The sequence below is a fragment of the Engystomops pustulosus genome, chromosome 5 (assembly GCF_040894005.1).
Source record: "Engystomops pustulosus chromosome 5, aEngPut4.maternal, whole genome shotgun sequence".
NCBI classification, from domain to species: domain Eukaryota; kingdom Metazoa; phylum Chordata; class Amphibia; order Anura; family Leptodactylidae; genus Engystomops; species Engystomops pustulosus.
The window spans coordinates 214,401,838-214,418,700 of record NC_092415.1 but is presented as its reverse complement, the minus strand read 5'-3'; the positions used below and the strand labels follow the sequence as shown (position 1 = coordinate 214,418,700).

Here is a 16,863-nt window from a genome sequence, read left to right as displayed (position 1 = left end):
TACCCCAAAACATATACTTATCATAACACTGACCCTAACAATACCCCCAGCCCTAAATCTACCCCAAAACATATACTTATCATAACACTGACCCTAACAATACCCCCAGCCCTAAATCTACCCCAAAACATATACTTATCATAACACTGACCCTAACAATACCCCCAGCCCTAAATCTACCCCAAAACATATACTTATCATAACACTGACCCTAACAATACCCCCAGCCCTAAATCTACCCCAAAACATATACTTATCATAACACTGACCCTAACAATACCCCCAGCCCTAAATCTACCCCAAAACATATACTTATCATAACACTGACCCCAACAATACCCCAGCCCTAACTCTACCCCAAAACATATACTTATCATAACACTGACCCTAACAATACCCCCAGCCCTAAATCTACCCCAAAACATATACTTATCATAACACTGACCCCAACATTACCCCCAGCCCTAAATCTACCCCAAAACATATACTTATCATAACACTGACCCCAACAATACCCCAGCCCTAAATCTACCCCAAAACATATACTTATCATAACACTGACCCCAACAATACCCCAGCCCTAAATCTACCCCAAAACATATACTTATCATAACACTGACCCTAACAATACCCCCAGCCCTAAATCTACCCCAAAACATATACTTATCATAACACTGACCCCAACAATACCCCCAGCCCTAAATCTACCCCAAAACATATACTTATCATAACACTGACCCTAACAATACCCCAGCCCTAAATCTACCCCAAAACATATACTTATCATAACACTGACCCTAACAATACCCCAGCCCTAAATCTACCCCAAAACATATACTTATCATAACACTGACCCCAACAATACCCCCAGCCCTAAATCTACCCCAAAACATATACTTATCATAACACTGACCCCAACAATACCCCCAGCCCTAAATCTACCCCAAAACATATACTTATCATAACACTGACCCCAACAATACCCCCAGCCCTAAATCTACCCCAAAACATATACTTATCATAACACTGACCCCAACAATACCCCCAGCCCTAAATCTACCCCAAAACATATACTTATCATAACACTGACCCTAACAATATCCCCAGCCCTAAATCTACCCCAAAACATATACTTATCATAACACTGACCCCAACAATACCCCCAGCCCTAAATCTACCCCAAAACATATACTTATCATAACACTGACCCCAACAATACCCCAGCCCTAAATCTACCCCAAAACATATACTTATCATAACACTGACCCTAACAATACCCCCAGCCCTAAATCTACCCCAAAACATATACTTATCATAACACTGACCCCAACAATACCCCCAGCCCTAAATCTACCCCAAAACATATACTTATCATAACAATGACCCTAACAATACCCCCAGCCCTAAATCTACCCCAAAACATATACTTATCATAACACTGACCCCAACAATACCCCCAGCCCTAAATCTACCCCAAAACATATACTTATCATAACACTGACCCCAACAATACCCCCAGCCCTAAATCTACCCCAAAACATATACTTATCATAACACTGACCCTAACAATACCCCAGCCCTAAATCTACCCCAAAACATATACTTATCATAACACTGACCCTAACAATACCCCCAGCCCTAAATCTACCCCAAAACATATACTTATCATAACACTGACCCTAACAATACCCCCAGCCCTAAATCTACCCCAAAACATATACCTATCATAACACTGACCCTAACAATACCCCCAGCCCTAAATCTACCCCAAAACATATACTTATCATAACACTGACCCTAACAATACCCCCAGCCCTAAATCTACCCCAAAACATATACTTATCATAACACTGACCCTAACAATATCCCCAGCCCTAAATCTACCCCAAAACATATACTTATCATAACACTGACCCCAACAATACCCCCAGCCCTAATACTAACCCCAAAACATATACTTATCATAACACTGACCCCAACAATACCCCCAGCCCTAAATCTACCCCAAAACATATACTTATCATAACACTGACCCCAACATTACCCCCAGCCCTAAATCTACCCCAAAACATATACTTATCATAACACTGACCCTAACAATACCCCAGCCCTAAATCTACCCCAAAACATATACTTATCATAACACTGACCCCAACAATACCCCCAGCCCTAAATCTACCCCAAAACATATACTTATCATAACACTGACCCTAACAATACCCCCAGCCCTAAATCTACCCCAAAACATATACTTATCATAACACTGACCCCAACAATACCCCCAGCCCTAAATCTACCCCAAAACATATACTTATCATAACACTGACCCCAACAATACCCCCAGCCCTAAATCTACCCCAAAACATATACTTATCATAACACTGACCCTAACAATATCCCCAGCCCTAAATCTACCCCAAAACATATACTTATCATAACACTGACCCTAACAATACCCCAGCCCTAAATCTACCCCAAAACATATACTTATCATAACACTGACCCCAACAATACCCCCAGCCCTAAATCTACCCCAAAACATATACTTATCATAACACTGACCCCAACAATACCCCCAGCCCTAAATCTACCCCAAAACATATACTTATCATAACACTGACCCCAACAATACCCCAGCCCTAAATCTACCCCAAAACATATACTTATCATAACACTGACCCTAACAATACCCCAGCCCTAAATCTACCCCAAAACATATACTTATCATAACACTGACCCTAACAATACCCCCAGCCCTAAATCTACCCCAAAACATATACTTATCATAACACTGACCCTAACAATACCCCCAGCCCTAAATCTACCCCAAAACATATACTTATCATAACACTGACCCTAACAATACCCCCAGCCCTAAATCTACCCCAAAACATATACTTATCATAACACTGACCCCAACAATACCCCCAGCCCTAAATCTACCCCAAAACATATACTTATCATAACACTGACCCTAACAATACCCCCAGCCCTAAATCTACCCCAAAACATATACTTATCATAACACTGACCCTAACAATATCCCCAGCCCTAAATCTACCCCAAAACATATACTTATCATAACACTGACCCCAACAATACCCCAGCCCTAAATCTACCCCAAAACATATACTTATCATAACACTGACCCCAACAATACCCCCAGCCCTAAATCTACCCCAAAACATATACTTATCATAACACTGACCCCAACAATACCCCCAGCCCTAAATCTACCCCAAAACATATACTTATCATAACACTGACCCTAACAATACCCCCAGCCCTAAATCTACCCCAAAACATATACTTATCATAACACTGACCCTAACAATACCCCAGCCCTAAATCTACCCCAAAACATATACTTATCATAACACTGACCCTAACAATACCCCAGCCCTAAATCTACCCCAAAACATATACTTATCATAACACTGACCCCAACAATACCCCAGCCCTAAATCTACCCCAAAACATATACTTATCATAACACTGACCCTAACAATACCCCCAGCCCTAAATCTACCCCAAAACATATACTTATCATAACACTGACCCCAACAATACCCCAGCCCTAAATCTACCCCAAAACATATACTTATCATAACACTGACCCTAACAATACCCCCAGCCCTAAATCTACCCCAAAACATATACTTATCATAACACTGACCCTAACAATACCCCCAGCCCTAAATCTACCCCAAAACATATACTTATCATAACACTGACCCCAACAATACCCCAGCCCTAAATCTACCCCAAAACATATACTTATCATAACACTGACCCCAACAATACCCCCAGCCCTAAATCTACCCCAAAACATATACTTATCATAACACTGACCCTAACAATACCCCCAGCCCTAAATCTACCCCAAAACATATACTTATCATAACACTGACCCCAACAATACCCCAGCCCTAAATCTACCCCAAAACATATACTTATCATAACACTGACCCCAACAATACCCCCAGCCCTAAATCTACCCCAAAACATATACTTATCATAACACTGACCCCAACAATACCCCCAGCCCTAAATCTACCCCAAAACATATACTTATCATAACACTGACCCCAACAATACCCCAGCCCTAAATATACCCCAAAACATATACTTATCATAACACTGACCCTAACAATACCCCCAGCCCTAATACTAACCCCAAAACATATACTTATCATAACACTGACCCCAACAATACCCCCAGCCCTAAATCTACCCCAAAACATATACTTATCATAACACTGACCCCAACAATACCCCCAGCCCTAAAACTACCCCAAAACATATACTTATCATAACACTGACCCCAACAATACCCCCAGCCCTAAATCTACCCCAAAACATATACTTATCATAACACTGACCCTAACAATACCCCCAGCCCTAAATCTACCCCAAAACATATACTTATCATAACACTGACCCTAACCATACCCCCAGCCCTAAATCTACCCCAAAACATATACTTATCATAACACTGACCCTAACAATACCCCCAGCCCTAAATCTACCCCAAAACATATACTTATCATAACACTGACCCCAACAATACCCCCAGCCCTAAATCTACCCCAAAACATATACTTATCATAACACTGACCCCAACAATACCCCCAGCCCTAAATCTACCCCAAAACATATACTTATCATAACACTGACCCCAACAATACCCCCAGCCCTAAATCTACCCCAAAACATATACTTATCATAACACTGACCCCAACAATACCCCAGCCCTAAATCTACCCCAAAACATATACTTATCATAACACTGACCCCAACAATACCCCCAGCCCTAAATCTACCCCAAAACATATACTTATCATAACACTGACCCTAACAATACCCCAGCCCTAAATCTACCCCAAAACATATACTTATCATAACACTGACCCCAACAATACCCCAGCCCTAAATCTACCCCAAAACATATACTTATCATAACACTGACCCTAACAATACCCCAGCCCTAAATCTACCCCAAAACATATACTTATCATAACACTGACCCCAACAATACCCCCAGCCCTAAATCTACCCCAAAACATATACTTATCATAACACTGACCCTAACAATACCCCCAGCCCTAAATCTACCCCAAAACATATACTTATCATAACACTGACCCTAACAATACCCCCAGCCCTAAATCTACCCCAAAACATATACTTATCATAACACTGACCCCAACAATACCCCAGCCCTAATACTAACCCCAAAACATATACTTATCATAACACTGACCCCAACAATACCCCCAGCCCTAAATCTACCCCAAAACATATACTTATCATAACACTGACCCTAACAATACCCCAGCCCTAAATCTACCCCAAAACATATACTTATCATAACACTGACCCCAACAATACCCCCAGCCCTAAATCTACCCCAAAACATATACTTATCATAACACTGACCCCAACAATACCCCAGCCCTAAATCTACCCCAAAACATATACTTATCATAACACTGACCCTAACAATACCCCCAGCCCTAAATCTACCCCAAAACATATACTTATCATAACACTGACCCCAACAATACCCCCAGCCCTAAATCTACCCCAAAACATATACTTATCATAAAACTGACCCCAACAATACCCCCAGCCCTAAATCTACCCCAAAACATATACTTATCATAACACTGACCCCAACAATACCCCCAGCCCTAAATCTACCCCAAAACATATACTTATCATAACACTGACCCTAACAATACCCCCAGCCCTAAATCTACCCCAAAACATATACTTATCATAACACTGACCCCAACAATACCCCCAGCCCTAAATCTACCCCAAAACATATACTTATCATAACACTGACCCTAACAATACCCCCAGCCCTAAATCTACCCCAAAACATATACTTATCATAACACTGACCCTAACAATACCCCCAGCCCTAAATCTACCCCAAAACATATACTTATCATAACACTGACCCTAACAATACCCCCAGCCCTAAATCTACCCCAAAACATATACTTATCATAACACTGACCCTAACAATACCCCAGCCCTAAATCTACCCCAAAACATATACTTATCATAACACTGACCCTAACAATACCCCCAGCCCTAATACTAACCCCAAAACATATACTTATCATAACACTGACCCTAACAATACCCCAGCCCTAAATATACCCCAAAACATATACTTATCATAACACTGACCCCGACAATACCCCCAGCCCTAAATCTACCCCAAAACATATACTTATCATAACACTGACCCTAACAATACCCCCAGCCCTAAATCTACCCCAAAACATATACTTATCATAACACTGACCCCAACAATACCCCCAGCCCTAAATCTACCCCAAAACATATACTTATCATAACACTGACCCTAACAATACCCCCAGCCCTAAATCTACCCCAAAACATATACTTATCATAACACTGACCCCAACAATACCCCCAGCCCTAAATCTACCCCAAAACATATACTTATCATAACACTGACCCCAACAATACCCCCAGCCCTAAATCTACCCCAAAACATATACTTATCATAACACTGACCCCAACAATACCCCCAGCCCTAAATCTACCCCAAAACATATACTTATCATAACACTGACCCTAACAATATCCCCAGCCCTAAATCTACCCCAAAACATATACTTATCATAACACTGACCCCAACAATACCCCAGCCCTAAATCTACCCCAAAACATATACTTATCATAACACTGACCCTAACAATACCCCCAGCCCTAAATCTACCCCAAAACATATACTTATCATAACACTGACCCCAACAATACCCCCAGCCCTAATACTAACCCCAAAACATATACTTATCATAACACTGACCCCAACAATACCCCCAGCCCTAAATCTACCCCAAAACATATACTTATCATAACACTGACCCCAACAATACCCCAGCCCTAACTCTACCCCAAAACATATACTTATCATAACACTGACCCTAACAATACCCCCAGCCCTAAATCTACCCCAAAACATATACTTATCATAACACTGACCCTAACAATACCCCAGCCCTAAATCTACCCCAAAACATATACTTATCATAACACTGACCCTAACAATACCCCCAGCCCTAAATCTACCCCAAAACATATACTTATCATAACACTGACCCCAACAATACCCCCAGCCCTAAATCTACCCCAAAACATATACTTATCATAACACTGACCCTAACAATACCCCAGCCCTAAATCTACCCCAAAACATATACTTATCATAACACTGACCCTAACAATACCCCAGCCCTAAATCTACCCCAAAACATATACTTATCATAACACTGACCCTAACAATACCCCAGCCCTAAATCTACCCCAAAACATATACTTATCATAACACTGACCCTAACCATACCCCCAGCCCTAAATCTACCCCAAAACATATACTTATCATAACACTGACCCTAACAATACCCCCAGCCCTAAATCTACCCCAAAACATATACTTATCATAACACTGACCCCAACAATACCCCCAGCCCTAAATCTACCCCAAAACATATACTTATCATAACACTGACCCTAACAATACCCCAGCCCTAAATCTACCCCAAAACATATACTTATCATAACACTGACCCTAACAATACCCCAGCCCTAAATCTACCCCAAAACATATACTTATCATAACACTGACCCCAACAATACCCCCAGCCCTAAATCTACCCCAAAACATATACTTATCATAACACTGACCCCAACAATACCCCCAGCCCTAAATCTACCCCAAAACATATACTTATCATAACACTGACCCCAACAATACCCCCAGCCCTAAATCTACCCCAAAACATATACTTATCATAACACTGACCCTAACAATATCCCCAGCCCTAAATCTACCCCAAAACATATACTTATCATAACACTGACCCTAACAATACCCCCAGCCCTAAATCTACCCCAAAACATATACTTATCATAACACTGACCCCAACAATACCCCCAGCCCTAAATCTACCCCAAAACATATACTTATCATAACACTGACCCTAACAATACCCCCAGCCCTAAATCTACCCCAAAACATATACTTATCATAACACTGACCCCAACAATACCCCCAGCCCTAAATCTACCCCAAAACATATACTTATCATAACACTGACCCCAACAATACCCCAGCCCTAAATCTACCCCAAAACATATACTTATCATAACACTGACCCTAACAATACCCCCAGCCCTAAATCTACCCCAAAACATATACCTATCATAACACTGACCCTAACAATACCCCCAGCCCTAAATCTACCCCAAAACATATACTTATCATAACACTGACCCTAACAATACCCCCAGCCCTAAATCTACCCCAAAACATATACTTATCATAACACTGACCCTAACAATATCCCCAGCCCTAAATCTACCCCAAAACATATACTTATCATAACACTGACCCCAACAATACCCCCAGCCCTAATACTAACCCCAAAACATATACTTATCATAACACTGACCCCAACAATACCCCCAGCCCTAAATCTACCCCAAAACATATACTTATCATAACACTGACCCCAACATTACCCCCAGCCCTAAATCTACCCCAAAACATATACTTATCATAACACTGACCCTAACAATACCCCCAGCCCTAAATCTACCCCAAAACATATACTTATCATAACACTGACCCTAACAATACCCCCAGCCCTAAATCTACCCCAAAACATATACTTATCATAACACTGACCCTAACAATACCCCCAGCCCTAAATCTACCCCAAAACATATACTTATCATAACACTGACCCCAACAATACCCCCAGCCCTAAGTCTAACCCAAAACATATACTTATCATAACACTGACCCTAACAATACCCCCAGCCCTAAATCTACCCCAAAACATATACTTATCATAACACTGACCCCAACAATACCCCCAGCCCTAAATCTACCCCAAAACATATACTTATCATAACACTGACCCTAACAATACCCCCAGCCCTAAATCTACCCCAAAACATATACTTATCATAACACTGACCCCAACAATACCCCCAGCCCTAAATCTACCCCAAAACATATACTTATCATAACACTGACCCTAACAATACCCCAGCCCTAAATCTACCCCAAAACATATACTTATCATAACACTGACCCCAACAATACCCCCAGCCCTAAATCTACCCCAAAACATATACTTATCATAACACTGACCCTAACAATACCCCCAGCCCTAAATCTACCCCAAAACATATACTTATCATAACACTGACCCCAACAATACCCCCAGCCCTAAATCTACCCCAAAACATATACTTATCATAACACTGACCCTAACAATACCCCAGCCCTAAATCTACCCCAAAACATATACTTATCATAACACTGACCCCAACAATACCCCCAGCCCTAATACTAACCCCAAAACATATACTTATCATAACACTGACCCTAACAATACCCCCAGCCCTAAATCTACCCCAAAACATATACTTATCATAACACTGACCCTAACAATACCCCAGCCCTAAGTCTAACCCCAAAACATATACTTATCATAACACTGACCCCAACAATACCCCCAGCCCTAAATCTACCCCAAAACATATACTTATCATAACACTGACCCCAACAATACCCCCAGCCCTAAATCTACCCCAAAACATATACTTATCATAACACTGACCCCAACAATACCCCCAGCCCTAATACTAACCCCAAAACATATACTTATCATAACACTGACCCTAACAATACCCCAGCCCTAAATCTACCCCAAAACATATACTTATCATAACACTGACCCTAACAATACCCCAGCCCTAAATCTAACCCCAAAACATATACTTATCATAACACTGACCCTAACAATACCCCCAGCCCTAAATCTACCCCAAAACATATACTTATCATAACACTGACCCTAACAATACCCCAGCCCTAAATCTACCCTAAAACATATACTTATCATAACACTGACCCCAACAATACCCCCAGCCCTAAATCTACCCCAAAACATATACTTATCATAACACTGACCCCAACAATACCCCAGCCCTAAATCTACCCCAAAACATATACTTATCATAACACTGACCCTAACAATACCCCCAGCCCTAAATCTACCCCAAAACATATACTTATCATAACACTGACCCTAACAATACCCCCAGCCCTAAATCTACCCCAAAACATATACTTATCATAACACTGACCCCAACAATACCCCCAGCCCTAAATCTACCCCAAAACATATACTTATCATAACACTGACCCTAACAATACCCCCAGCCCTAAATCTACCCCAAAACATATACTTATCATAACACTGACCCCAACAATACCCCCAGCCCTAAATCTACCCCAAAACATATACTTATCATAACACTGACCCTAACAATACCCCCAGCCCTAAATCTACCCCAAAACATATACTTATCATAACACTGACCCTAACAATACCCCCAGCCCTAAATCTACCCCAAAACATATACTTATCATAACACTGACCCCAACAATACCCCCAGCCCTAAATCTACCCCAAAACATATACTTATCATAACACTGACCCTAACAATACCCCCAGCCCTAAATCTACCCCAAAACATATACTTATCATAACACTGACCCTAACAATATCCCCAGCCCTAAATCTACCCCAAAACATATACTTATCATAACACTGACCCCAACAATACCCCAGCCCTAAATCTACCCCAAAACATATACTTATCATAACACTGACCCCAACAATACCCCCAGCCCTAAATCTACCCCAAAACATATACTTATCATAACACTGACCCTAACAATACCCCCAGCCCTAAATCTACCCCAAAACATATACTTATCATAACACTGACCCTAACAATACCCCCAGCCCTAAATCTACCCCAAAACATATACTTATCATAACACTGACCCTAACAATACCCCCAGCCCTAAATCTACCCCAAAACATATACTTATCATAACACTGACCCCAACAATACCCCAGCCCTAAATCTACCCCAAAACATATACTTATCATAACACTGACCCCAACAATACCCCCAGCCCTAAATCTACCCCAAAACATATACTTATCATAACACTGACCCTAACAATACCCCCAGCCCTAAATCTACCCCAAAACATATACTTATCATAACACTGACCCCAACAATACCCCAGCCCTAAATCTACCCCAAAACATATACTTATCATAACACTGACCCCAACAATACCCCCAGCCCTAAATCTACCCCAAAACATATACTTATCATAACACTGACCCCAACAATACCCCCAGCCCTAAATCTACCCCAAAACATATACTTATCATAACACTGACCCTAACAAAACCCCCAGCCCTAAATCTACCCCAAAACATATACTTATCATAACACTGACCCCAACAATACCCCAGCCCTAAATCTACCCCAAAACATATACTTATCATAACACTGACCCCAACAATACCCCAGCCCTAAATATACCCCAAAACATATACTTATCATAACACTGACCCTAACAATACCCCCAGCCCTAATACTAACCCCAAAACATATACTTATCATAACACTGACCCCAACAATACCCCCAGCCCTAAATCTACCCCAAAACATATACTTATCATAACACTGACCCCAACAATACCCCCAGCCCTAAAACTACCCCAAAACATATACTTATCATAACACTGACCCCAACAATACCCCCAGCCCTAAATCTACCCCAAAACATATACTTATCATAACACTGACCCCAACAATACCCCAGCCCTAAATCTACCCCAAAACATATACTTATCATAACACTGACCCCAACAATACCCCCAGCCCTAAATCTACCCCAAAACATATACTTATCATAACACTGACCCCAACAATACCCCCAGCCCTAAATCTACCCCAAAACATATACTTATCATAACACTGACCCTAACAATACCCCAGCCCTAAATCTACCCCAAAACATATACTTATCATAACACTGACCCCAACAATACCCCCAGCCCTAAATCTACCCCAAAACATATACTTATCATAACACTGACCCCAACAATACCCCCAGCCCTAAATCTACCCCAAAACATATACTTATCATAACACTGACCCTAACAATACCCCAGCCCTAAATCTACCCCAAAACATATACTTATCATAACACTGACCCCAACAATACCCCCAGCCCTAAATCTACCCCAAAACATATACTTATCATAACACTGACCCCAACAATACCCCAGCCCTAAATCTACCCCAAAACATATACTTATCATAACACTGACCCTAACAATACCCCCAGCCCTAAATCTACCCCAAAACATATACTTATCATAACACTGACCCCAACAATACCCCAGCCCTAAATCTACCCCAAAACATATACTTATCATAACACTGACCCTAACAATACCCCCAGCCCTAAATCTACCCCAAAACATATACTTATCATAACACTGACCCCAACAATACCCCCAGCCCTAAATCTACCCCAAAACATATACTTATCATAACACTGACCCTAACAATACCCCAGCCCTAAATCTACCCCAAAACATATACTTATCATAACACTGACCCTAACAATACCCCCAGCCCTAAAACTACCCCAAAACATATACTTATCATAACACTGACCCTAACAATACCCCCAGCCCTAAATCTACCCCAAAACATATACTTATCATAACACTGACCCTAACAATACCCCCAGCCCTAAATCTCCCCCAAAACATATACTTATCATAACACTGACCCCAACAATACCCCAGCCCTAAATCTACCCCAAAACATATACTTATCATAACACTGACCCCAACAATACCCCATGCATCGGTCGCGTTCCGATGCATGGAGAGGGCATATTGCAGCAAAGGCTTACCAGTAACACCCGCGATCGGTGCCGGCACCGATCGCGGGTGTTTTCTTGCTGATCGGCAGCTTCAAACAGACGGCGGTGCATGGGCGCCGCCATCTTTCCGAGGATCGCCGCTCCCCGTGACGTCATCGGGGAGCGGCGATCTGTCGCCACGGTAGCTTCGGGTCTCACGAAGACCCGAAGCTACTTTGGGTTAACCCATTCATTACAATGTGCTATCAGCCCATGTAATGTATGAGGAGTAAAATCCCCATATCCTGCCATACTGTAGTATATGATAGGATCGTACAGACAACCTACGGTTAAAGTACCCCAGGGAGTCTGAAAAATGGTAAAAATAAAAATTAAAAAAAAGTTTAAAAAAAAATATATATAATAAAAAAACCTAAAAATTCAAATCACCTCCCTTTCCTTAGAACTGATATAAATATAAATAAACAGTAAAAATCATAAACACATCAGGTATCGCCGCGTCCGGAAATGCCCGATCCATCAAAATATGATAATGTTTTTTTCACTGCGTTTAACCCCGTAACGGAAAATCATGTCCAAAGTCAAAACTGGCACTTTTTTGCCATTTAAAAAAAATTAAAAATTCTATAAAAAGTGATACAAAAGGTCGTACAGTCCTAAAAATAATATCATTGAAAACATCATCAAAAGTCGCAAAAGATGACACAACCCTCAACTCCATACACCGAAGTATGGAAAAGTTATAAGCACAAGAAGACGGCAAAATTAAAAAAAATTTTTTGTAAATGTATGAAAACATTATAAAACCTATACAAATTTGGTATCTCTGTGATCGTACCGACCCAAAGAATAAATTAGATGCGTCATTTGTGGCGCTCAGTGAAATCTGTAATATCTAAGCCTAGAAGAATACGACACAAATGCGTTTTTTCACCATTTTCACTGCATTTGGAATTTTTTCCCGCTTCCCAGTACATGGCATGGAATATTCAATGCAATCACTATGAAGTGCAATTTGTTACGCAAAAAATGAGCCGTCACACAGATTTTTACGTGTAAAAATAAAAAAGTTATAGATTTTTGAAGGTGGGGAGTGAAAAATGGAAATGAAAAAACGGGAAATGGCCCGGTCCTTAACCGGTTAAGGTAACACTGACCCCAACAATACCCCCAGCCCTAAAACTAAGCAAAACACCAACCACGTGATAACATTAACCCCAAACCAACTACACCGACCTTAATACTAACCCTAACACCAATCCTAAAGATAACACGAACTCAATAATATCCCAGACCTAAAACTAACGCCAATCCCAAAAATAACACTAACCACAAAGCAACAATACCCCCAGCCCTAAAACTACCCCCAACACCTAAAGATAACAATAACCCCCACAACACTAAAGCCAACCCAACAATACCCCCAGCCCTAGAACTAACCCCCAATACCAATCCTAAAGATAGCATCATCCCCAACAGTACACCCCAACCAAAAACTTACCCTAACACCAATCCCAATGATAACACTAACCCGAAAAATACTGCCAGCCCTAAAACCAATCTGAACTTTAACACTAACCCCAACCCAACAATACCCCAGTCCTAAAGGTAACCCTAACACCAGGCCCAAAAGTAACACTTACCCCAACCTAACAATACCCCCAGCCATAAAACTAACCCTAACACCACGCCCAAAAGTAATACTAATCCCAACCCGACAATACCCCCAGCACTAAAGGTAACCCTAACACCAGGCCCAAAAGTAACACTTACCCCAACCTAACAATACCCCCAGCCATAAAACTAACCCTAACACCACGCCCAAAAGTAATACTAATCCCAACCCGACAATACCCCCAGCCCTAAAGGTAACCCTAACACCACACCCAAAAGTAATACTAATCCCAACCCAATAATACCCCCAGTCCTAAAGGTAACCCTAACACCACGCCCAAAAGTAATACTAATCCCAACCCAATAATACCCCCAGTCCTAAAGGTAACCCTAACACCACGCCCAAAAGTAATACTAATCCCAACCCAATAATACCCCCAGTCCTAAAGGTAACCCTAACACCACACCCAAAAGTAACACTTACCCCAACCTAACAATACCCCCAGCCATAAAACTAACCCTAACACCACGCCCAAAAGTAATACTAATCCCAACCCAATAATACCCCCAGCCCTAAAGAGTGAGGCTTGATGTCCACCATACCCCCTACACCCTACAACACACCCTAACCCACACCGATCCCAAAGATATCCCTAACCCTTACCCAACAATACCCCAGCCCTAAAACTAACCCCAACACCAATCCTATAGATATCACTAACCCCAACCCAACTATATCCTCAGCTCTAACTCCACACCAACCACCCAAAACGCAGTGTCTCAATCCTCAGACTATCCCCCATCCCAAATACAACCCTAAGCCAAAATCTAACATTAACACAAACCTAATCCCAACGCTAACCCCAAACACATCAGTAATCCATGTCTAATCCTAACCCCAACCAAAACGCTAACCTTGTCCTTAACAGATCTAAGACCCAATACTAAGATCCCCCCTCACACTGCCCCTAATCATATACCCAACCCTAACCCCAACTCCAAAGCCCATAACCCCAAACCTAATTACCGGGACACTAGCACCTGACATAAAGCTGCAGCCTCCGAGTTATCACTTTTACCATCTAGAACAAGCGAGGGTTAATCAGTCAGAGGCCGAACACAAATAATAACAATTCTAAGAATGTGATAACAAAACAACACGATACATTGTAACCAGGAGAATCAACACACCGGGCCTGAGAGCTACCACCGGAGGTGAGTGACAGTGCGGGAGGTAAGTGACAGCCCAGGAGGTGAGTGACAGCACGGGAGGTAAGTGACAGCGCGGGAGGTAAGTGACAGCCCAGGAGGTGAGTGACAGTGCGGGAGGTAAGTGACAGCCCAGGAGGTGAGTGACAGCACGGGAGGTAAGTGACAGCGCGGGAGGTAAGTGACAGTGCGGGAGGTAAGTGACAGCGCGGGAGGTAAGTGACAGCACGGGAGGTAAGTGACAGCACGGGAGGTAAGTGACAGCACGGGAGGTAAGTGACAGCCCAGGAGGTAAGTGACAGCCCAGGAGGTGAGTGACAGCACGGGAGGTAAGTGACAGCCCAGGAGGTAAGTGACAGCACGGGAGGTAAGTGACTGCACGGGAGGTAAGTGACAGCACGGGAGGTAAGTGACAGCACGGGAGGTAAGTGACAGCACAGGAGGTGAGTGACAGCACAGGAGGTGAGTGACAGCACGGGAGGTGAGTGACAGCACGGGAGGTGAGTGACAGCCCAGGAGGTAAGTGACAGCACAGGAGGTGAGTGACAGCCCAGGAGGTGAGTGACAGCACGGGAGGTAAGTGACAGCACGGGAGGTAAGTGACAGCCCAGGAGGTGAGTGACAGCTCAGGAGGTGAGTGACAGCCCAGGAGGTAAGTGACAGCCCAGGAGGTGAGTGACAGCCCAGGAGGTAAGTGACAGCCCAGGAGGTGAGTGACAGCCCCAGAGATGAGTGACAGCCCCGGAGGTGAGTGACAGCCCCGGAGGTAAGTGACAGCCCCGGAGGTGAGTGACAGCCCAGGAGGTAAGTGACAGCACAGGAGGTGAGTGACAGCACAGGAGGTGAGTGACAGCCCAGGAGGTGAGTGACAGCCCAGGAGGTAAGTGACAGCCCCGGAGGTAAGTGACAGCCCAGGAGGTAAGTGACAGCACAGGAGGTAAGTGACAGCCCAGAAGGTGAGTGACAGCTCAGGAGGTGAGTGACAGCCCCGGAGGTAAGTGACAGCCCAGGAGGTGAGTGACAGCTCAGGAGGTGAGTGACAGCCCAGGAGATGAGTGACAGCACAGGAGGTGAGTGACAGCCCAGGAGGTAAGTGACAGCCCCAGAGGTGAGTGACAGCCCCAGAGATGAGTGACAGCCCAGGAGGTAAGTGACAGCCCAGGAGGTGAGTGACAGCTCAGGAGGTAAGTGACAGCTCAGGAGGTGAGTGA

General features: G+C 42.8%; 1 protein-coding gene across 3 annotated transcripts in view; it reads right to left on the bottom strand.

Moving 5' to 3' along the window:
• LOC140133898 (tubby protein homolog) overlaps window positions 1–16,863 on the bottom strand; it is a 162,390-nt gene that overhangs the window by 94,545 nt on the left and 50,982 nt on the right. The gene's annotated exons all lie outside the window — the stretch shown is intronic.